The following is a 22,672-nucleotide window of genomic DNA, read 5'->3' as shown; positions in this document are numbered from 1 at the left end:
CACCAGGTAAAAGTCCAAATGTTGACTTTATTCAAATGCCACAGTGCACAAAGCACCCTCTCCTCCACTATACTCATACAATAACAATCACTAATCACAAATACACAATAAACCAATCCTCCAGCTCCCAGACGCGTTGCCACCATTCCACCCAGCTCAGCTCGCCGTCTGGGAGCTCCCACAGTCCTTTTATATCTCCTGACCCGGAAGTGTTCCTAATCCCCAGTCCATGTGACTCTCAATCACTTCCAGGTCAGGTACAAGTTCTTTTCTTCACCCCGGAAGCACGTCATTCCTCTTGTCCACATGTGCTTCCGGGGCGTAGGGAAAATAGCCATTATTCCTCCCTGCAACATCCCCTAGTGGCCCCCATGGCATCCAGCAGGGATGCGTATAAAAACTACATTGTCCATGATGCTCTGCTGGTCTTCTGGGGACCGCCATGCTGCAAGGAGGGCTCCACCTGGCGGCTTGAGGGTATTGGCCGGGATAAACGGCCGGCCATCCACCACAATGCGAATATCTAATCAGCCAGTCACTGCAACTCCATGCATGTAGACCTTGTCAAGATGACCTGTTGAAATTCAAGCCAAGCATCAGAATGGGGAAGAATGGGGACTGAAGTGACTCTGAACGTGGCATGGTTGTTGGTGCCAGACAGGCTGTTCTGAGTATTTCAGAAACTGCTGCTATACTGGGATTTTCACACACAACCATCTCTAAGGTTTACAGAGAATGGTCTGAAAAAGGGCAAATCTCCAGTGAGCGGCAGTTCTCTGGGTGAAAATTCCTTGTTGATGCCAGAGGTCAGAGGAGAATGGCCAGACTGTTTTGAGCTGATAGAAAGGCAGTAACTCATATAAGCACTTGTTACAAAAAAGTATACAAAAGAGCATCTCTGAACACGTCGAATCTTGAAGCAGATGGACTACAGCAGCGTGTGCCATTCCTGTCAGCTAAGAACAGGCAACTGAGGCTACAATTCACATGGGGTCATCAAAATTGGACAAAAGATTGGGTGGTTTCTTTGTTTCGCACCTAGTTTTGTAAAACTTCACTTGCTTCTGTGGAATGTTACTTGATTTTAATAAATTTAATAAAATTTAAAAACAAATGCACAATAGAAGACTGGGAAAATATTGCCTGTTCTGATGAGTCTCAACTTCTGCTGCAACATTCGGATGGTAGTGTCACAATTTGGCATCAACAACATGAAAGCATGGATCCATCCTGCTTTGTATTAACAGTTTAGACTGGTGGTGGTGGAGTAATGGTGTGGGGGATATTTTCTTGGCACACTTTGGGACCCTTAGAACCAATTGAGCATCATTCAAATGTCACAGCCTTCTTGAGTATTGCTGCTGACCATGTCCACCTCTTTATGACCGCAGTGTACTCATCTTCTAATGGCTCCTTCCTGCAGGATAACGCACCATGTTACAAAGCTCAGATTTTCTCAAGCTAGTTTTTTGAACCTGACAAGGAGTTCACTGAACTCAAATGGCCTCCACAGTCACCACCAGATCTCAATCCAACAGAGAACCTGAAAAAAAGAAGATTAAGAGGAGACATAACTGAAGTGTTTAAAATTATGAAGGAAATTAGTCCAATGGATCAAGACTGTGAGTTTAAAATGAGTTCATCAAGAACATGGGGACACAGTTGGAAACTTGTGAAGGGTCAATTTTGCACAAACAATAGGAAGTTTTTCTTTGCACAAAGAACGATAGACACTTGGAATAAGCGACCAAGTAGTGTGGTAGACAGTAAGACTTTAGGGACTTTCAAAACTCGACTTGATGTTTTTTTGGAAGAAATAAGTGAAGAGGACTGGTGAGCTTTGTTGGGCCGAATGGCCTGTTCTTGTCTCGATTGTTCTAATGTTCTAATGGGTGATTCTCATTATGAATGTGCAGATGACAGATCCGCAGCACCTGCGTGATGCTGTCATGTAAATATGGACCAAAATCCCTGAGGAATGTTTCCAGTACCTTGTTGAATCTTTGCCACAAAGAATTACGGCAAATGGGGGTCCATCCCGATACTACGTAGCAAGGTGTACCTAATAAAGTGGCCAGTGAGTGTACTTATTGTGCCTTTCTTGTTCATCGGATTCTTCTTCGATCCAGACTATAGAACTATTAGTTAGCATTTGTTGCTGAAATACCAGCTTTCATGGTGGCTTCCATGTTTAATTACCCACTTGGGAAGCGTGAATATGTGAATGTTGCAAATGACACAATTGTAGCCTCTCCGGTCCGCTGTATGACAAATGCAGCATCACCAACCCCAATCTGAAAATTCCAAATGGAATTCAACAGTAAGCAAAAGCTATAGTATTATACTGTTTCTTAGCACTACTGTCTACTTGTGTCTCCTTAAAATCAGTCCTACACACACTACTGTCCAACTTCTATCCGTGGACATTTTGCTATGATTTTTGGGTGCGCAAAAAGAGTCTAATGCATGGTTCAGTAGTTGTCTCTATTCTTAAAGGTTCTCCTAGATAACCTTTGCTCCATGTTTTACTGGAATGCAGTCATCTCAAGTGTGATGTTTCCCAGCTCCGACATCCAACTTCCAAAGTAAATGGGATGTAGCATTAGTCCCCTGGCTCTCAAGAAAGAATACAAGCATATCACTTTAGCTCTTCTAGCCCAATACCTCTTACAAACTAAGGAACTCATCCTGATGGAGGAATCAGTGAAGGTCACCCAGCACGTGGTCTCCTCACTAAATGCTTACTACGGGGCTCCACAGGTGGACTCGTCACCATGCTGCCACATCATAGCCATATACTTGACACTCAAGCTTTTTGTGGTGATACACCTGCGCCAGATCTTCTAAGATGGTTCATCTTAACAGGTGTGAATCACTTTGTCACATTTTACTACTGCAAAATTTGCAATGGAACTGGGTGGTCTTTTGGCCTTGGAAATACGAGTGGTTTACTTGCTCCAGCATCCCATCTGCTGGAGTTTTCGTTTTTTGTTTTTTTCCTCTCTGGCGTCTCCGATCAGAACTTCGGTCTCTAACTTTTATCATTATAAGTTTTAGAGACTTAAAAATTCAAGCAGATCTTTGAGTTTCAGAAAGACGCCTATTCATCTGACCCCCAGTAGGATACTACAGCTCGAGAAAGTGAATAAAGAAATTCACTTGAAGAAATTTCAAAGAGAGAACCATAGACACGTGGGATACGTTACCAAGTAGTTTGGTAGACAGTAGGACGTTAGGGGCTTTCAAATTTCGACTTGATGTTACTTTGCAGGAGGCTGATGGATAGAATTGGCGATTTGTGGGATTTGTTGGTCTGTTATTGTCAAAATTTTGTGAATGTTCTCAAACGTCAATGGGCAACGTGCTCATTTATCAATAAAACAGCCAAGAACGTTAGTTGTGAGATCATTCAGCGGTGTCAGTCTGCCAGGTTATCTTGAAGACCCCTCGATTCATCCAGGTCACGTCAAGCTAGAACCCATCCTGTTAGTATTTGGTGCAAGGCAGGAGCCGGCTGTGGAAGCGGTGCCATTCCATTCCATTAACAATTAGGTATTTTATCAGCCTGACTGCTTTCTTCCGCTCCACTTGTAATTTCATACTGAATTCTGATGCTGTCATAAGGTGACACCTTTCTTTTTCATTATTTCTTCATGTATATAAAGGTCCATCTCAACACCAGCAGCCCCCCTTCATTTTTTTTTTTTATCTTCTCTCTCCTCACATTTGTGTCACTGGGCTAAGCGTAAACTGAATTGTGCTAATGACACTCCTCTTTCAGTGCTGAGATTTTAATTAGATCATAATTCTGTCACCCGCTCCTAAAATATTTATTTTTCTGGAACACTGTTTGGTATCCAATATTGAACAGAAGTAAGTCTAACATGACGGGAGTGTTAAAAAAAAAAAAAAGAGAAGTGTGAATGAAAGCCTGTGAGGCATCTGTTTACTGCGCTGAGCCTTGATGTGCTGAAAATGCAAAGATTAGCAAACGGGCATCTCTCAGTAAGATGTAATTCTGCAAGTCAAATGTGATACTGAATCAGAAAAACATAAATAAAATAAACAACAAACAAACACAAGGGCCGCCAAAGACTTCTACACATATGCACTAAAGGGGTTGCTTATCCATTATATTAGTGTATAAACGATAGGAGGCGCTCTTCAGTCGGATAACAACGAGGAGTCTGAAATCACAAAACAAGGATGTCTGGTTCTGTAAGGGTGTCTTCCCTGGCTTTTGTTGATCTTCTTTTTCTGGGTCTTGTTTGTTTATTAAAAAATATATATGTTTTCATATGTTTATGGTTATTAAGGATTTTTAGTTAATATAGTTTGTGGGGTACAGCCCTGACACAGACAAGTAGACATGATGTTTTTAGCACCACACACGTTTATTTACAATTATTATTTACAATAGAGTGCACAACCCAGTGCCATAGCATCAATCACCCCTCAAGTCCAGGCCTCGCAGTCCAGTGCCTTTCACTTCTCTGGTCCACCTCCACTCCTCTCCTCCAAGCTCTGTCCTCTTCCAACCGACTCCAGCCATCGAATGCCCCTTTTAACCACACCCCAACAAGCTCCAGGTGCTTCCCGACACTCCTCCGCTGACACTCCCCTGTGTGGCGGAAGTGCCGGCTGCGCATCCGGAAGCACTCCGGGTGTCCCCGTTCCTGTTCCCCCCAACCTTTCCCGGGTGTGGCGGAAGTGCTGAGGTCCAGGGCTCTCTAGGCATTGGGGCACCCCCTGGCGGTAACCATGGGCCCCTCCAGGATTGAGCTCCCAAGCTCTCTGCCCGTGGTCCCCAAAGCATCCAGGGCGGTCGCCCCCTCATGGTCTGGAGGAGGCGCAAGCCCTCCTCCGGTCCTCCTGGGCGTCCCGGCTGGGTAGTAGCCCCAGGCACTCGCCATAAGTTATTATAGTTAAACCAGAGTTCCTCCTCTGGGTTATGTTTAATTTTCTTTTTCTCTATTCTTTTTTTATTATCATTGATTGTTTTCCATTGTTTTTATAGTATTGTTCTGTTCATTTACTATTTGTTTAGTTATATGTAGTCTTGTCATTTTTAATTTGTTTGGTTATTGTTTAGTGTCTTCTTGTGCTCCTTTGTATGTTGTGAGTAGTTTCCCAGAGAGGCGGAGCCATTGAGGGACCTCCCCCATCTCTATTAGGCTTATGGGAAATGCAGTCCCTCGTAATTCATTTGAACGCACTTGTGTGAAGGTGGTAGTTGACATTAGCTCTATGAATCTTGCTCATGTTGTTGTTCGGTTTCCACTACCCTGGTATGACATTTGTTGTTCTGTACTGAAAGAGTTGCAGGAATGTGGAACTGATGAGTTATGCAGTTGAAACAAAATCTTTGACAATCGGGGTAAGATATTTGGACAGCTTAGCTGTTAGGGAACCAAATGAGCTTGATGATCTGAATGGGCTCCTTTTGTTTGTTATATTTTTTATGTTCTCATGTAATTGCCATTGCCTACTTCCCTACTACTATCAAGGCTCTATTGAGAAAGTTTTGTGCAGATGTCTGAAGAACAGGCTGCCACTCAAAAAACCAGAAACTCATCACAGCCAAAAAGACTGACAGAATCAACCAACACCTGACCACCATGAGAATATCAAAAGAGGAAAAATCTTGTTAGATGTGGCAGCCAATGACCCTACTAAGTGACACTCCTTCCATTGAGATGGAGTTAGCAAAGGAACACAAGCACTGAAGACTTGGAAAAATATCCCTTGGTTGGATGAATCTCGGATCCTTCTGATTCACACTAATGAAAAAGCTTGTGTGAATGCTTGGAGCCATTCTGCTGGTTGTCAGCAATGCATGCTGGTGGTGGAATGGCAAATGAATATGACAGACAGATCTGTGAACTAGTGATCAAGAACGATCTTACATGGCAGGATGGTGCCTGTCTACATATGATGCTCCATCCTGTAAGGTGTACAGTGGTTCGATGACCATGAATACAAACTCAGCTTTATGATGTGGCCTTTCCAGTGTCCTGTCGAATATGTGCACAATAAAAAGAAATGAGATATCCGCCACTTCCTAATTTCCAGCAGCCATGGAGGGAGACCAGACTTGCAAGACATTTCTAAAACACATCACATATATGGGTTGTAGCTCCACCTAGTGGCTATTTTGTCCCTGGCTCCTGTTCTTACCCTGGTTTATGTTCTTTTTAGATCATTATTCATTGTTTTCCATTGTTTTTAATAATTTAGTTCTGTTCATTTACTATTTGTTTAATTATGTATTATTTGTTATTTTTATTCTGTTTATTCTAGTTATTGTTTAGTGCCCTGCTGTTCTACTGTTTTCCGTGTATTTTGTGGGTGGTTCCCTAAGAGGCAGGGCCACCTGTCCATCTCCATTGAGGGACTTCCCCCATTCCTGTAGAGGTTTATGGGAAGTGCAGTCCTATGCAGTTAATTTAAATGCATTCTGGGTAAAGTGTTTTTGTTATTAGCTGTAAGAATTGTTTATCAGTTTTTTTGACTGCCCTGAACCATTTTTTAGATTCTCCTTAATTCCTTATTGTACTTGTATGTGTGGGCCTCTGTTCCTGAGGATTGCCTTTTAGGCCAAACCCTTTAACATTTTTTTTCTGTTTTGACTAATTTGCTATTTTTTTCTTTCAAGTTTGGAAATAAGTCTTTGCTTTATAAAGATTCTTTGCTTGCCCTTTTAGTAAAAGCCAGGGGATCATGGTCACCCTCATTCATGGTGCATTCTGATTATTTTGAAGTGAAGAAGCTAAAGCTCCATAAAGACCTGGAGTAGTTTGAAGCCAGACTTGGTGGTAGGCATCAGGCTGTACTTGAGGTACCTTTACTGTGTAGGCTGGTGGGATTTACGCCTGCTCTGTGCTCCTATTCATTTTTCATGGCCTCATACCACCTTGCCCATTTTGTGTGCTGCACGCATAACAGTTGTCTTCTTTGTGAATTATTTACTATCTCTGTGTAATGATGTTCTTCTGTGATCCTTGTATTTTATTGGTGGAACCCCAAGAGGCGGAGCCACCCACTGCTGAATGGCCACCAACTGTCTTGATATTTGGAAGCTGAAAGCAGACCTTTGTGTGGCTTTTTGACGTTCTCTGAGTTCAGAAAATCTTAAGTATTTGCTTTTCTGGTTCTTGCATTTTTTTGTTTACGTCCTTTGGTTTTGATCTTTGGATGGTGTATTGGGACTTCTTCACGTTTGACTGCCTTTTTAGGCAAATCCTTTTTGCCGTTTATGTTCTTTTTGGTATTTCTCAATAAAGTTTTGCATTTATAAAGTTCGTTTGTAGGTCTTGTCCCTCCCAGCCAAAGGCTGTGATGCCTGCTTTAACCTAGAAAGACATTTTTGTGTATTTTGTCATTTTGGGACATAAAGAGTTTGTTTGAAACTTTAAAAACCAGCTCCTCATTTTAGGCCTGAGTAGGCCAAAGCCTCGTTGTGGAGTTGGGAGGTCAGTCTGCCTGGAGTGATGCCAATTCTAAGCAGCCTTGGAAAGCTTGTGGAGACTTTTAGGACACCTCACAACCTCTTCATTATAATAATGCACTCGATATCATACAAAAGAGTCCTATTGTGGTCACTAAATCAAGCAAGGTAAGGAACACAGGTGAAGTAACAGAAGAACAAAGATAAACTCAAAAAACAGTACAGCCTATTGATCTCCTTGCACACCTGAAATGTCCTGTCTATTAGTCAGCAGTATGGCCCACTACTCACAAACCAAGCACCCCTTTGTCACCTCCACCGATCCTCTGGTTTCACTTCCTCCTGCCAGTCGAACTCTTGCTTAAACTCACTTCATGATTCCAAGCTCCCTCACTAAGTGTCCTGCTTAGGCTCCAGGCCAAAATCACTTACAGGATCCAGGAATTCCTTCGGGAAGCCCACAATTTAGGTCAACTACATTGTTTTATAGTTTTTCAGGGAAATTAAAGCAAAAGAACACAAGATGTTAGATCAGGGATGGACAAACTTATTTGGTTGTAGGCCAAGATGTTAACAATAACTCCTAGAGTGGGCCATATAAAATCTAAGTACATTTATGAATCCAGACATTCTAGCACATTTATTAATAAGAAAATAAGACAAATGAGTGGAGATCATTCACTTTATCGGGCTTGTTTGTTTAACTAATAGCTATGCTGTCCCAATATCTCATCCAGACACTTCTTAAAGATTATCAAGGTTTCTACTTCAACTGAATGTCTTGGTAGTTTGATTCAGATTGTCACAACTCTTTGCATAAAGAAGTGTTTCCTGGCTGTAGCCTTAAGTACTTTGCCTTAACTTCCATTGTTGTCCTCGACTACCATTTAGTTGAAGGGATTCTGCTAGATCTCCTTTATTAATGTCTTTGAGGATCCTGAAGACCTGCCTTAGGTCACCACACTGTCTCAGCTGCTCGAGACTTAACAGGTTTAATTCTCTAAATCTGTCACAGTGTTACATGTCCTCAAGTCCCATGATGCACTTGGTTGTTCTCCTCTGGTTGAGACTAAACAGGTTTAATTCTCGGAGTCTGTCACAGTAGGCCATGTCCCAAATTCTTGGTTTGCACCTGGTTATTCTCCTCTGCACAGCGTCAAGTGCTGCTATGTCTTATTTTGCAATGTTATTGAGAAATGTTTAATTATAACAGTCACATTCTTCTGTCTTTTAATAGCAAAAGTGCTCTTTCCTGTAGGAGCTTTGAAAAAATCATGCTGTAAAACCATACAGCTGCAGCTGTCTAGGCTTCCAGTTCCAACACATGACTGAATAGTTTGTTCCAGATTTCCACAATTTCCACAATTAATTCAACCCACTCAATTAATTCAATTTCTATAGCATCATAGGGGGATGATTTGGAGTGAAAATGAGGTGACAGTTTAGAATTAAACAATGAGACCCTTGACCCAACTTCTTAGAGCTCCCTCTGGTGGCTTTAGTTATTCCTGCAGGCCTACTTTTCAGCTTTAATAGCTTTAATTTGAATGGCCGGGCCACCCCACTAGTAACCCGTCCTTCACTGTGTACTGCAGGAGCCCACCTGTACTAAACAAGAGTTCTATCAGACTACATTTTTGTTCCCCTAAACTTTTGAGCACTATATTTGAATACATCGTGCCCCAGTGGTATTCCACCAACCATTGTGGCATGACGTTTGTTATATCTGCCAGTTTCTACTTTCATGCTTCTATTAAGTATTTAATATGTCTTTCTTTTGTTATAAAAAAGTGCTTTCAACGTGCATCCCCCACTGCGGTGCCCACTTCAAGTGCTATAGGGCATCTCTGCGGTGAATGACATTCTTGTTAAAATAGGAGGATTTATGGGAAATCTGATGTGAGGCTGCAAAACATGAGCAGTTGATTATGGTGATATCTGCCAGTGGGCCTCCTGTTAATTCATCAAGTCATTCCTTATACTTTATTTTGGCACTTTGTGTAATTAACTCAATCCACTCAATTAACTCAATTTCCTTTTTCTGTAGCGTCACAGCAGAATGATTTGAAACACAAATGAGATTACAGTTTCAGATTAAAACAATGAAACAGTAGATACTGAGTGAGTGACCACTTTATTAGGTCCACTAGCTCTAACGTGTAATTGACAGCTCAGCTGGTGACGATGGGATATGAGAAGAGAACGCTGCTTACAGTAGATGTGCAGAAGCAAACATGTCATAGAGAGAAGGTACAAGGGTTCGATGGGATACCGAATGGACCTGCAGCAGCTGGGACAGCCTTCTAGAACTCCGTTTGGTGACTGCTGGTATTAGTGCAACCATGGACTGTGACTTTTATTTGGAGGGCCAGGCATCCCCCTGGTAGTTTGTCTTTCACTAATAACAGCAAACTAAACAAGAACTCCCTGCCATGCATGACCATCTGCCAGACTTTGAAAAGTACTTGTGGGGCAATCCATTTAAATATATGGCTTAATGTCCACAATGGTATTTTGCCCCACCACCCTGGTGTGAACTTTGTTGCTATTTACTGAAAGAGTTGTGGAAATCTGGAGTTAATGAGTTACGTAGTTGAAACAAAATCCTGAAAAAACCTCTAAGAAGAATTTGGATAAGATATTGAGATAACATTGCTATGAGCAAGAAGTGAGGCGATGATTTGTGAGCAGCAGTATGGTTTCAGGCCAAGAAAGAGCACCACAGATGTGATGTTTGATCTGAGCATGTTGATGGAGAAGTATAGAGAATACCAGAAAGAGTTGCATTGCATCTTTGTGAACCTGGAGAAAGCATATAACAGGGTGCCTTGAGAGGAGCTGTGGTATTTTATGCAGAAGTCGGGAGTGGCAGAGAAGTATGTAAGAGTTGTACAAGATATGTATGAGGGAAGGTCTGTGGTAGGAGTGATGGAGGTGGGATTACATCAGGGATCAGCTCTGAGCCCTTTCTTATTTGCAATGGTGATGGACAGGCTGACAGACGAGATTAGACAGGAGTCCCCGTGGACTGTGATGTTTGCTGATGACGTTGTGATCTGTAGCGAGAGTAGGGAGCAGGTTGAGGAGACCCTGGAGAGGTGGAGATCTGCTCTAGAGAGGAGAGGAATGAAGGCCAGTAGGACCACCAAGACAGAATACATGTGTGAAAATGAGAGGGAGGTCAGAGGAATGGTGAGGATGCAGGGAGTAGAGTTAGTGAAGGTGGACAAGTTTAAATACTTGGGATCAACAGTACAGAGTAATGGGGATTGTAGAAGGGAGGAGAAAAAAAAAGTGCAGGCAGGGTGGAATGGGTGGAGAAGAGTGTCAGGAGTGATTTGTGACAGACGGATATCAGCAAGAGTGAAAGGGAAGGTCTTCAGGATGGTAGTGAGACCGGCTATGTTATATGAGTTGGAGACGGTGGCACTGACCAGAAAGCAGGAGACAGAGCTGGAGGTGGCAAAGTTAAAGATGCTAAGATTTGCTTTGGGTGTGACGAGGATGGACTGGATTAAAAATGAGGACATTAGAGGGGCAGGTCAGGTTGGACGGTTGGGAGACAAAGTAAGAGAGGCGAGATTGCATTAGTCTGGACATGTGCAGAGGAGAGATGCTGGGTATAATGAGAGAAGGGTACTAAGGATAGAGCTGCCAGGCAAGAGGAAAAGAAGAAGACCTAATAGAAGGTTTATGGATGTGATTAGAGAGGACATGCAGGTAATGGATGTAACAGAACAAGATGACGAGCACAGGAAGATATGGAAGAAAGTGATCCGCAGTGGCAACCCCTAACGAGAGCAACTGAAAGAAGAAGAATTGTTATGAACAAGCTAGACGAGCTTGATGGATCTCCTCTCATTTGTCAAATATTCTTAAGTACTTGCTGTTACCTGATTCCATAGTACTTTCAAAGCTCTGTTGCATCTTGAAGAAAGTTTTGTGCAGGCATATCACTCAAAAAAACGAATTTCATCACCGATGAAAAGACTGACAGAATCAACCAATACCTGAAGACAATGAGAATGTCATAAGAGGCAACTTCTTGTATGATGTGGCAGATGACGACCCTACTAAGTGACAATCCTTCCACTGAGAAGGAGTAGGCAAAGGAACACAGTGCCTGGAAAAAATATATTTTCTGGTCCTTCTGGTTCACACTAATGGAAGGAGCGTGTGTGAGTGCTTGGAGCCATCCTGCTAGTTTTTAACAACATTGTAATGCCCATGGGATGGCATACTGAAATGACAAATGCATTTGTGAACTGTTGATCAAGTACCACCTTATACGGCAGGATGGTACCTGACTACATCTGGGTTTTTTCAGCCTGTAAGGCGTACAGTGGTTTAATGACCATGAATACAAACTCCGATTAATTCTATGGTCTCTCCAGTCACATCATGTCAATGCAGTCAAGAATGTGTGAGATAAAAAGGAATGAGATATCCACCACCACCTCATTTGCAACCGCCATGGAGGGGGGACCAGACTTGCAAGATGTTTTTAAACAGAGCCGCTCCTTCATGTGCGTGGAACCCGTGATCATAGGATTGATTGGGGCCATTAGATAAACCAGCAGTATTCTTCATTTGAGACTTTTACCTAAAGTGAAGCCCTTTCTTTCCTTTAGTGATTTTGAAAAGGCCATTCATGCTTTTATAACATCACACTTGGACTACAGCAATTCTCTGCATGTTGGTGTTGATCAAGCATCGTTACAATGCCTGCAATTACTCCAGAACACTGCAGCTCGCGTATTGACAGGCTCTCGTAAGCGTGACCACATTTTACCAATATTGACTTCCCCCCATTGGCTTCTGGTTCGCTTCAGAATTGATTTTAAAATTTTCTTGTTTGTAAATGTTTCAATGGACTGCACCCCCTCCCATACCTTTCGAAACTCTTTCACTTTTACACGCCAACGAGAGCAAGATGGTCTGTTAGCCAGCCGCTCTTAGTTGCAAACAAGGTAGGGGTTGAAGCAAAAGTGGGGATCAGGCTTTTACTGTGGCTGCTTACCGTATTATATCAGGTCTGCCCTACGTGGATCATTTTAGGTCAAACCCGCCGACACAGATGGGCGCAGACACCACCTTTATTATATTGGGGATGTGCTTTTCTTTTGCTTCCCACAGTAGCACAGTTCCTAAGCACCAAAACACAATGTCTTTCTTTTCTTCCTTTTCTCTTCCTCGTTCCGCCTCCACTCCTCCTCTGGCAAGCTTCATCCCTCTTCTTCCCGACTCTGGTTCCCTGAATGCAGTGAGGCGGCTCCTTTTTACGCTGCTCCCGGGACAGCTCCAGGTGGCTCGTTAGCCAGATCAGGAATCACTCCTGGGTGTGGTGAAAGTCCAATGTAGCAGAGCTCTGCCACCTCCACAGCTCCCCCTGGTGGCCTCCACGGAACCCAGCAAACTCCCATGAAGCCTTGCGGGAATACAAGGTGCCTCTGCAACTCAGGGGGGCTGCCATCTAGCACTCCGGGGGGAAGCAGTGTCCTGTGCATGTCTGCTCCCCTGGTCCTTCCAAATATATTGACCTCCCGGCTAGGAAAGGGCTGCGGCCATCCATTACATTCATTATTAAAGACTCATTTCTTTTCGCTGACCTTTGACCCGTGAGAGTTTATTTGGCTCATATACATTCATGATACGAGTGTGTATGGCCCTGTGTGACTGCTGTGAGTATATTTTTGGTACGGTTGCTTATGATTGTGGTGATGTTGTGTTTATATGTTTTCATTTTTGTGTTTAGTTTTGCTTCTACAGCACTTAACAGCTAAGCTGATTTTTGATGAAGTTTGACTTGACCTGAAACCTCCGCACATTATGGCTCTTCTGACTCAACTTTGTTTTCTAGTTTAGTGATTTGGTCTTGATTAGGACTTGTCTCTTGGTGTTGACTCTTTTTCTGATGTTTTCACATTCAATCCCTTGGTCATATCAGAGAAAGTTTGTCTCTTATTCTTGGGAAATATAACACCTAGACAATAAAGAATTCTGTAATTCTGTAAGTGCTCAGAACAGTTACCCCCTTTTAAGTGCCAGCCTTCTGACACAAGACTGCTGTATGGCCTGTATTGCTAGGCCATGAAACTAAATGGGCCTGATAAGGACTAAGGTTTCAGGCCCATACCTGAGAACAGCACACACTGTTCATGATTGGCTGTCAACAGACATGAGATTCATTTTTAGCACCTGTGATTGGTTGGCAGCAGTGGAATGTTTAGACACTCCCTTCTTCCCAAATAGACTGATGTGTTTGATTACATTGATTACATCCCCTTGCACCCGCTGACTGATTGGCATCGTAATTGTGATTGGTGGCATGATTTAGTTGGCAGCACATGCATGACTGGTGGTATGACGCATGTGAAGGTTCAGCTCCGCCCCGTCACATGACTGGTTTTATGTCGCTCTTAAGTCTCTGAAGGCATTCAGTATGGAATACGCTGAGCACCCTTAACATGCGATCGACTGGCACCACACTCTGTCCGTGATGGGTTGTAGTTATCCTTTCAGAGCTTAGCTTCCTTAGCAGGTAATTAGGTAAGAAAAGAGGGCATTTTTGAAGCAGAAAATTAGAAGCAGTGATATTAATAAATTAATCAAATTATCATTGATAACTCCTTTTGAGATGCAGTATTTCACTAATATGTGTTCATGAAGACCTCTTTCACTTCTTTATGTATTTGCTTATAGTTAATTTCATCTTATATGTAACTGAAAAAGAGAACTCTGTGAAAAGTGAAATGCATTAGCAGATATCAGTTGTAAAGAAAATTAGTAACAAAGTCTGAGGATTTCTTTCTTTTATCAGTTTCAGCAAATATTAATTACGGTTCATGCTGGAAACGTCAGACAGTTGAGATAACGCTCGTCCTTAGAGGCTATTCATAATATTTTATTGCATTTCTCCTATGATGCCTTCCAGCAACAAAGCACAGAATTGATATGGGCCACCACATTACTGCACTTCACTTTTTCTTTCTCTCCATTACAACATTAGGACATTAGAAACTTTTTGATGAGAACAGGCCATTGAATCAAACAAAGCTTGCCAGTGCTAACCACTTAATGCCACTAAAATAACATCAAGTCAAGTTTTGAGGGTCCCTGAAGTCCTACTGGGTCGCTTACTCCACGTGTCTGTGGCTCTCTGAGATTTCCCAGAGATCTGTTTAAAGCCTGACTAGAAATTAATGAGATGATCAGAGCTAGAATATATCAATCCCTCCATGTTTCATCTAGTATGGAGAAGATCATTGGCAGCAGAATACTATTCCTACAGTCCAAAGTCCTACTGTCCACCACACTGCTTGGTTGATTATTCTGTGTGTCTATGTTTCTCTGTTTGACGAATAATTTCCTAATGCTTGTGCAAAATTTATGCTTAACAAATTTCCAACTGTGTCCCCGTGTTCTTTATGAACTCATTTTAAAGTCACCGTCTCGATCCACTGGACTAACTCCTTTCATAATTTTAAACACTTCATGTCACCCTGTAATCTCCTTTTGCTTAAACTAAAAATGCTCAACTCTCTCAGTCTACCCTCATAGCTCATATCTCACAGCACTGGAGTCAGCCTTGTCGCTCTTCTCTGGACATTCAATGGTGCTGCTATGTCCTTTTCGGAGACCAAAACTGCCCCCCAGTACTCCAGATGAGGCCTCGCCAGTGTGTTATACAGGTTGAGCAGAACCTCTTGTGACTTGTACTACACGCCTCAAGGTGCTATATAACCTGACATTCTGTTAGCCTTTTTAATGGTTTCTGCTATATCTATTATATAGTGCCTTTCACATCTATCTATCTATCTATCTATCTATCTATCTATCTATCTATCTATCTATCTATCTATCTATCTATCTATCTATCTATCAATCTATCTATCTATCTATCAATTATATAGTGGCTTTCATATCTATCTATCTATCTATCTATCTATCTATCTATCTATCTATCTATCTATCTATCTATCAATTATATAGTGCCTTTCATATCTATCTATCTACATTATATTTACTTACATTAAATTTCACCTGCCACTAATCTGACCAAGCCTGTATGCTGTTGACTCTGTAATGATTTAACAACAACATTTATTTCTATTGCACATTTTCATACAAATGATGTAGCTCAAAGTGCTTTACATTATGAAGAAAAAAGAAAAATATAAGATTAGGCAATACTAAATAACAAAGAATAAAGTAAAGTCTAATGGCCAGAACAGAAAAAAAACATTCAACATGCAAAAGTTTCAACAGATTTGAGATTATTTGCCAATCCACTTAGTTTAGGATCATCAGCAAACGTAACCCGCTTGTTACCTATTTTCCTATCCAAATCATTTATCTTCTTCTTCTTTCGGCTGCTCCCGTTAGGGGTTGCCATAGCGGATCGTCTGTCCACATATGGATTTGGTAAAATTTTACACCAGATACCCTTCCTGACATAACCCTCCCCATTTATTCGGGCTTGGGACCGGCACAAAGAAACACACTGGTTTGTGCACCCTCTGTGGCTGGGTTTATCCAAATCATTTATGCATATTACAAATAGAAGCGGCCTCAGCACTGCCCCCTGCTGGATGCCCCTCTTAAAATCAGCCAATTCTGATGAGGTTCCTCTCATTGGGCGTCCGGATAAGTTGCCCCTCACATTTCGCCCCCCACATTTCACCCCTCACATTTTGCCATTTTGTAAAATCGTTTGGATTCGTTTAATTGAAATAAAAATGTATATATGTTTACAGAGCGTTTCATTTAAGTGATGGACTAGTCATTGCTAACTTTTTCATCATTTTGCTACAAAAATGTTTAAATTTGGAAAGTCAGTTTTAAACGCTGAGAATGATTATTGACTTTATTTTTTCTAGAAACTTCCTACACTGAAAATGTCTGGGTGTGGGTATTGGAAGTTACTGGGGTGGGGGAGAAATATCATGGAGGCGAAATGTGAAAGGTGAAATTTCCACAAACCCTTGCTGTGCTTGTGCCAATTCTGCCCCTATCTACACACCACACCCTGAACTCCCACTTCTTTGAGTTTGATGCCCAGCCTCTTGCACAGAACTTTACCAAACACTTTCTGAAAGCCAAGATAAATAACTTTATATGAACCTCCCTGATCATATTCTTTTGTTGCTTCTTCATAGAATTTCAGCATGTTAGTACGGCACGACACCCCTCATCTAAACCCATGCTGACTGTTCAGTTTAACTACTGTTCTTGCCAGGTGCGGCTAAATCTTCTCCATAATAATTCCCTCCATTACTTTACTTGTGATGCATGTGAAGCTTACAGGAATATAATTACTTGGATCTGCCTGATCACCTTTTATTACAGCGGAATACTATTTGCTATTTCTCAGTCTGTGTTAGGGCTGAGTGACACCAAACAGGTCCAAGCAGATGACCTTCTAACACCAAAACCTTACCCATCAACCTCATTTAGCTTTATCATCTAGGTCAGTGGTGTCAAACTCCAGTCCTGGAGGGTCCCAGTGGCTGCAGGTTTTCATTCCAACCCTTTTCTTAATTGGTGACCAGTTTTTGCGGCTAATTAACTCCTTTTACATTCCTTCGAATTGACTTGTTTTTTAAGATTTGTTCCTTTGAATTTCTTCATCGTTCCTCTGAATTGCTACATTTCTTTCCTTAAACGGCACCCAAACAGAAATGAAACGTTAAGACAACAGAAGACCAACTCAGTCAGGGCTTCCAACCAGTTGCTTAATTAGGCGCCGAGTCTTGTCGTTCATTAAACCCGCTCTTTAATTCCATTTCTTGTTGCTGCTCTCATTGTGCAATGGCATACATTTTCAAAATTATTATTTTCGTCTTTTCTTAGAGCACTGGTCAAATGTTTTGGGGACCTGAGCAGATCAGCATTCCTAATACCTTCATCTTTCTTTATTTTCAGATATTGTATGATGGACACAGTTTGCTGGTCGTGTTTTGGCTGATCTCATTATTGTTTGGCTGCTAATTAAGGAAAAAGAAACAAGGGGTCAGGGGTCTTCAAAAGCAGGTCAATCAAAATGAATTCAAAAGAAGTTAATTAGCAGCAAAAATAGGATTAGAATGAAAACCTCTAGCCACTGCGGCTGTCCAGGACCAGAGTTTGAGATGTAGCCGAACCTGTTGAAAGGCTGTTTGTGAGGAGCACAAAGAGTCGAAGTGTGTGTGTGTGGTTGTGTGCGCATTGAAGAGGATTATTTGTATTCTGTTTTGTGTGTTGTATTTACCCCATTGTTTCACATCCATTGCATGCCCAACCTACCTCTCTCTGTGAATTGCCCATCTCAAGATTTCATCCTCCAAAGGTTTTTTGGTTGATTTTTCTCGTCTTCTTTGAGAGTCAAGGCTTGGGGGGGCTGTCCTAAAACAGGGCCTGTTAAAGCCCATTGAGACATTCCTTGTATGATTTTGGGCTATACAAGAAAGAGATTGGTTGTTGTTATTGTTGTTGTTGTTGTTGTTGTGTGAGTACTCGATGTGGGACATCTTCTGGAGCCAAGCTCCGGACCTTCAATAAGGAGCGAGCCTCCTGATTGAATGATGTTATGCATTCTGTGGACACCCTTTTTTGTTTTTGGCACATTTATTGCATCCTTGAATTGATGGGCAGAAGGAGCCTCATTCTCGACCCGCGCTTATTGCCAGCATATTTCAAAATACGGTACATATGATAATGTATCCCCTAGGTGCGGTCTGCCGGGATCTGCTGGAGCTCTTGTTTGTGCCCGCCTCTGTCTGTATTTATACATATACATGTGGTTTCAGATTACCTTTTAAAAACGATCAATGATTTCCTACAGTAGTAAAAATTAAAGTGTCAAGGAAGTCATTTCCTTAATGTGACTTAATCAATTCCCTAATGTAGAAGATTGACTTTCTGATGCATAAAGGGAAGTTGCATTGTAACTACATTATTAAATTTGCTGACCATGGCTGCTTCTCCCATGCTGATAAATCTGATGGTGCTGTTGTTTACACCCTTTCCGCGGCTGATATGTTTGCATGTATTTTCTGTGAAGGGGGTGATTTTTTTGTTAAGTATATTTGTAATATTCTGCCTGATTTGCAACCCTTTTTTTTTTTTTACTTAAGTGGTTCAAAAATCAAATCATACGATCCAAACAGGAAAGACTAAGTCATTCCTTCAAAGAGTTATTCAAGATCATGTTTCTTTCGGAAGCTTCTTTAATGCACTTAAATAATTCATTTAACTGATCTAATGCTGTAATAATAATTGTCAGGCTCAATTTGAGAGGGCAAGGCATTCCAGCTCTTTGCACATATCCTGTGGTCAAAACTCCTGGACTGAGATGTGCGGACTGTGAGGAAACAGTGAGGAGAAACGGCGAAACGTAAAACGATTTTCACGTGTTTATCGCCGGCCTGAAGATTAAATGTAGGACTCTGTCGTTTTTGGATTTGTAGCAGCAAGGAGGAAGTCCATTGCACTTCTTTATTTAGTTGGTGCTTTTATACAAAGTGGATTATGAATCACAAGATAATCCATCCTATCTGTTTAGAGCAGTGGTTCTCAACCGGTGGGGGCGGGCCCCCCTAGGGGGGCACGAAGATGTGATAAAAAGAAAACAAGAATCAAAAATATGAAAAAAAACATCTGTTGAAACCAAAACAAATGAACTTAAACTACATTCTGATACTAGAACAATAAATATAGAGTTAGATAAATGTCGATAAAAGTTAAGTAGGTATAATAAAATATGCATCTACATTTCAAAAAAATGTTAGGGGGAAGCAATTAAAACTGTTATGAAAACTCGGGTCGCAAATACTTAAAGGATGAGGATCGCTGGCTTAGAATCTACAGTTGCTAGACAATTTATTAGGGGTACGAGAATGGTCAGGATTAGAAATTAGCACATTAGAGGGTCAGCTCAGGTTGGACGGTTTGAGAGACAAAATCAGAGAGGCGAGATTGCGTTGGTTTGGACGTGTGCAGAGGAGAGATGCTGGGTATATTGAGAGAAGGGTGCTAAGGATAGAGCTACCAGGGAAGAGATAAAGAGGAAGGCCTAAGAGAAGGTTTATGGATGTGGTGAGAGAGGACATGCAGGTGATGTAACAGAGCAAGATGACGAGGACAGAAAGATATGGAACAAGATGATCCGCTGTGGCAACACCTAATGGGAGCAGCCGAAAGAAGAAGACTATACTAACACTGAGTAGATCCTCCTTTTGGTCACTAAACATCCCCAGTTCTTCATGGCGTGGATTCCATAAGATGCTGGAAACATTTCTTTCAGATTCTGGTCCAGGTGTCCAACTTCTATACATTTGTCAGTTGCACATTTGTTCTACCACATCCCAAATGCATTCTGTTGGATTTAGATCTGGTTACTGGGAAGACCACTGAAGAACACTGTGATCTCATTGTCATGTTCATGAAACCAGTCTGACCTGACTTAGTGACATGGTGCATTAGAATGCTGGAAGTAGCCATTAAAAGATGGGCACATTTTAACCATGAAGATCAACAAAATTACTCAAATAGGCTGTGGCATTCAAGCAATGGTTGATTGGCATTAATGGGCCTAAAGTGTGCCAAATTAACATACCCCACACCGTTACACCACCACCAATAGCCTGGTCTGTTGGTACAAGGCAGGATGGGTACCTACTTATCTGTGTGCCTGAGCAGAAGTCAAATTCATCAGACCAGGCCATGATATTCCTGTCGTCAACTTTCCAGTTTTGGTGACGCTGTGCTCACTACAGCCTCAGATTTCTGTTATTGGCTGACAGGAGTGGAACCTTATGTGGCCTTCTGCTCTCGTAGCTCATTCACCTCACGTTTCACTGTGCTGCTCCTTCTGAGAGACTTTTCTGCTTGTCACAGTTGTGCTAAGTGCTTATCTGAGTTACCGTAGCCTTTCTGTAAGCTTGAACCTGTCTGGCTATTCTCCTCATCAACAAGGCATTTCCATCCACAGAACTAACACTTTCTGGGTGATTTTTTTTATTACTTGCACCTTTCTGCATTAACTTTAAAGACTGTTTTGTGTGAAAATTCCAGGAGATCAGCAGATGCAGAAATACACACACCGGCCCATCAGGCACTTACAGTCAGGCCACAGTCGAAATCATGGAAATCCCATTCTGGTGTTTGATATGAACATTAGCTGAAGCTCCTGACCTGCATTTGCATGACTGTATGCACTGCACTGCTGCCACACGATTGGCTGATTAGACAGTTGCAGGGGTAAGCAGGAGTACCGCTAATCCTAAAGATTTGCCCAGTGATTGTACATGTTCACTAATTTTGACATGTAATTTTCTTCTGGGTACTCTGGTTTCCCTCAAACATCCATAATGACACGTGCAATTTTGATTGGCAATGCAAAGTGACTATGTGTGTGTTTGTGTTTGTGTGTGTGCGTGAGACTGTGGGTGGTGTTTGTGTGTGAGTAGGCATGCAAATTTACTGTCACCCACTTTCCTGCCTTTCCTGCACCTGATACTTCTTCTTGTTCTTCCTCTTCACCTTTTTCCACTTCTGTGTAGGATCAATGGGCCTGCTCAACTGTCTCCATACCTCCTTCCCTAGTCAGACCCTTTTCCTTCATATTCTCATTTACTTTATCCATCCACCTCTGCTTTGTCCTTCCACACTTTCTCTTCCCTTGTACTTTCATTCTCATCACCTTTTTGTCCACATCTTCATTGTGTCTCCTCTCCCACACACCACTTCAACCTACTTTCCTACATATCTCTTGGATACCACTTTTGCTGTTCCTCTGATGGTCTAATTTCTTATTCCGTCCTTTTTTATAACTCCACACATCCATCTCCGTATTCTCGTTTCTGCCACATTTACCTTCTTCTCCTGCACTCCCTTTACTGCCCGTGTCTTAGCTAAATACACCATTGCGGGTCTTACCTTGAACCTTCACCATAATTCTTTGATCACACAAAACTCCTGATGCCTTCTTCCAATTGTTCCATCCACTCTGCACTCTGTAGGGTAATCTCTACATCTTATTCTCCATCTTGGGCTACCACTGATCCTAGATATTTAAATATATATCCACTCTTTTCAACAGCTCTCCCTGCAGACTTACTTCTGAATAGGAACTTCTGTCTTCTTGCTATTCATCTTCAATGCGCTGCCTTCCAAAGCCCTTATCCATTCTTCCAACTTCTTCTTCACTTGCTCTTTTCTGATGCCACACAACACAATATCATCAGTAAAAAAAGCCTACACCGGGGGGATTGGTCTTTTATCCCACAACTCAACACATCCATAACCAGATCAAAGAGGTAAGGACTTCAAGAAGATCCCTGGTATTTGCACCTGATGCTGCCAGGATAAATTCCAAGCCCCCTTGGCCCTGAATTGGATTAAGATGGTTTGAGAATACTATTACTGTCATTGAAAAACACAGCTTGGACGTAAATACGTGCAACCCACCCACGTGGCCTTTTCTCTTAATGCTTTAGCCATTCTGTAGGTTATCTCTGCAACAGCCGAGCTGACACTTTTTGGAATGCAGCAGCTAACCTTCCCATCAGATGATCTTCTCGGCTCCGGCTGTCAGTAAATCTTCCAATGCTGTGCTGTCTCTTTCTAATCCCTCGAATGCTTCACCTTGTTTTAATAAAGAATGTTATCCATAATAAGACATGTAGCTCATCCCTCCATCCGTCCACTTCCAGAACCCGTTCTTTTTGTGTGTTTTTTTTTTTTTTCCATTACTGGGCCACAAGGGACATGCACTTTAGCAGCAGTAAAAATTCATGTGAAAATGATGAAACTTTAATTACTTTAAACAACTTATTAATATTGCATTACTTTATTCTGCGTCTTACAGCATTCTTGCCGTTGTTTGTACTGTATATGTAGTGTTATGTTTTTTATTTCATTTGTTATAATTAAAAGGCTAAGAACGAATGTAAAATATGTTATCTGTTTACATCCATCAAGATAAATTATGCTTTGTTTAAATCTTAGAGTAATCTTTTCATTTAAAGAACACACAGCACATTCACTAAATTACGTATTGAAATTACTGATGCCTGCATGCGCTTCCTCCAGGGAGCCTCCATCAGCAGAGTCTGAGCTCCCCTGGAGAGATGAAAACATCTGCAATTGTAACTTAAAACTGTAATCTATTGAGTGCATTGTGTAGAAACGCGGCCTCTCTACCAGATCATTTCTCTTTTCTGTCTCTCTATTTTGCATTCATCT

The 22,672-nt window shown here is 41.7% G+C and overlaps 1 protein-coding gene across 15 annotated transcripts in view; it reads left to right on the top strand.

Moving 5' to 3' along the window:
- Positions 1–22,672, top strand: part of rbfox1 (RNA binding fox-1 homolog 1) — a 2,577,027-nt gene that overhangs the window by 1,962,427 nt on the left and 591,928 nt on the right. The gene's annotated exons all lie outside the window — the stretch shown is intronic.

Source organism: Polypterus senegalus, chromosome 13 (assembly GCF_016835505.1).
Source record: "Polypterus senegalus isolate Bchr_013 chromosome 13, ASM1683550v1, whole genome shotgun sequence".
Taxonomy (NCBI): domain Eukaryota; kingdom Metazoa; phylum Chordata; class Cladistia; order Polypteriformes; family Polypteridae; genus Polypterus; species Polypterus senegalus.
The sequence above is the reverse complement of the archived record's forward strand: the minus strand, read 5'-3'. Positions and strand labels throughout refer to the sequence as shown.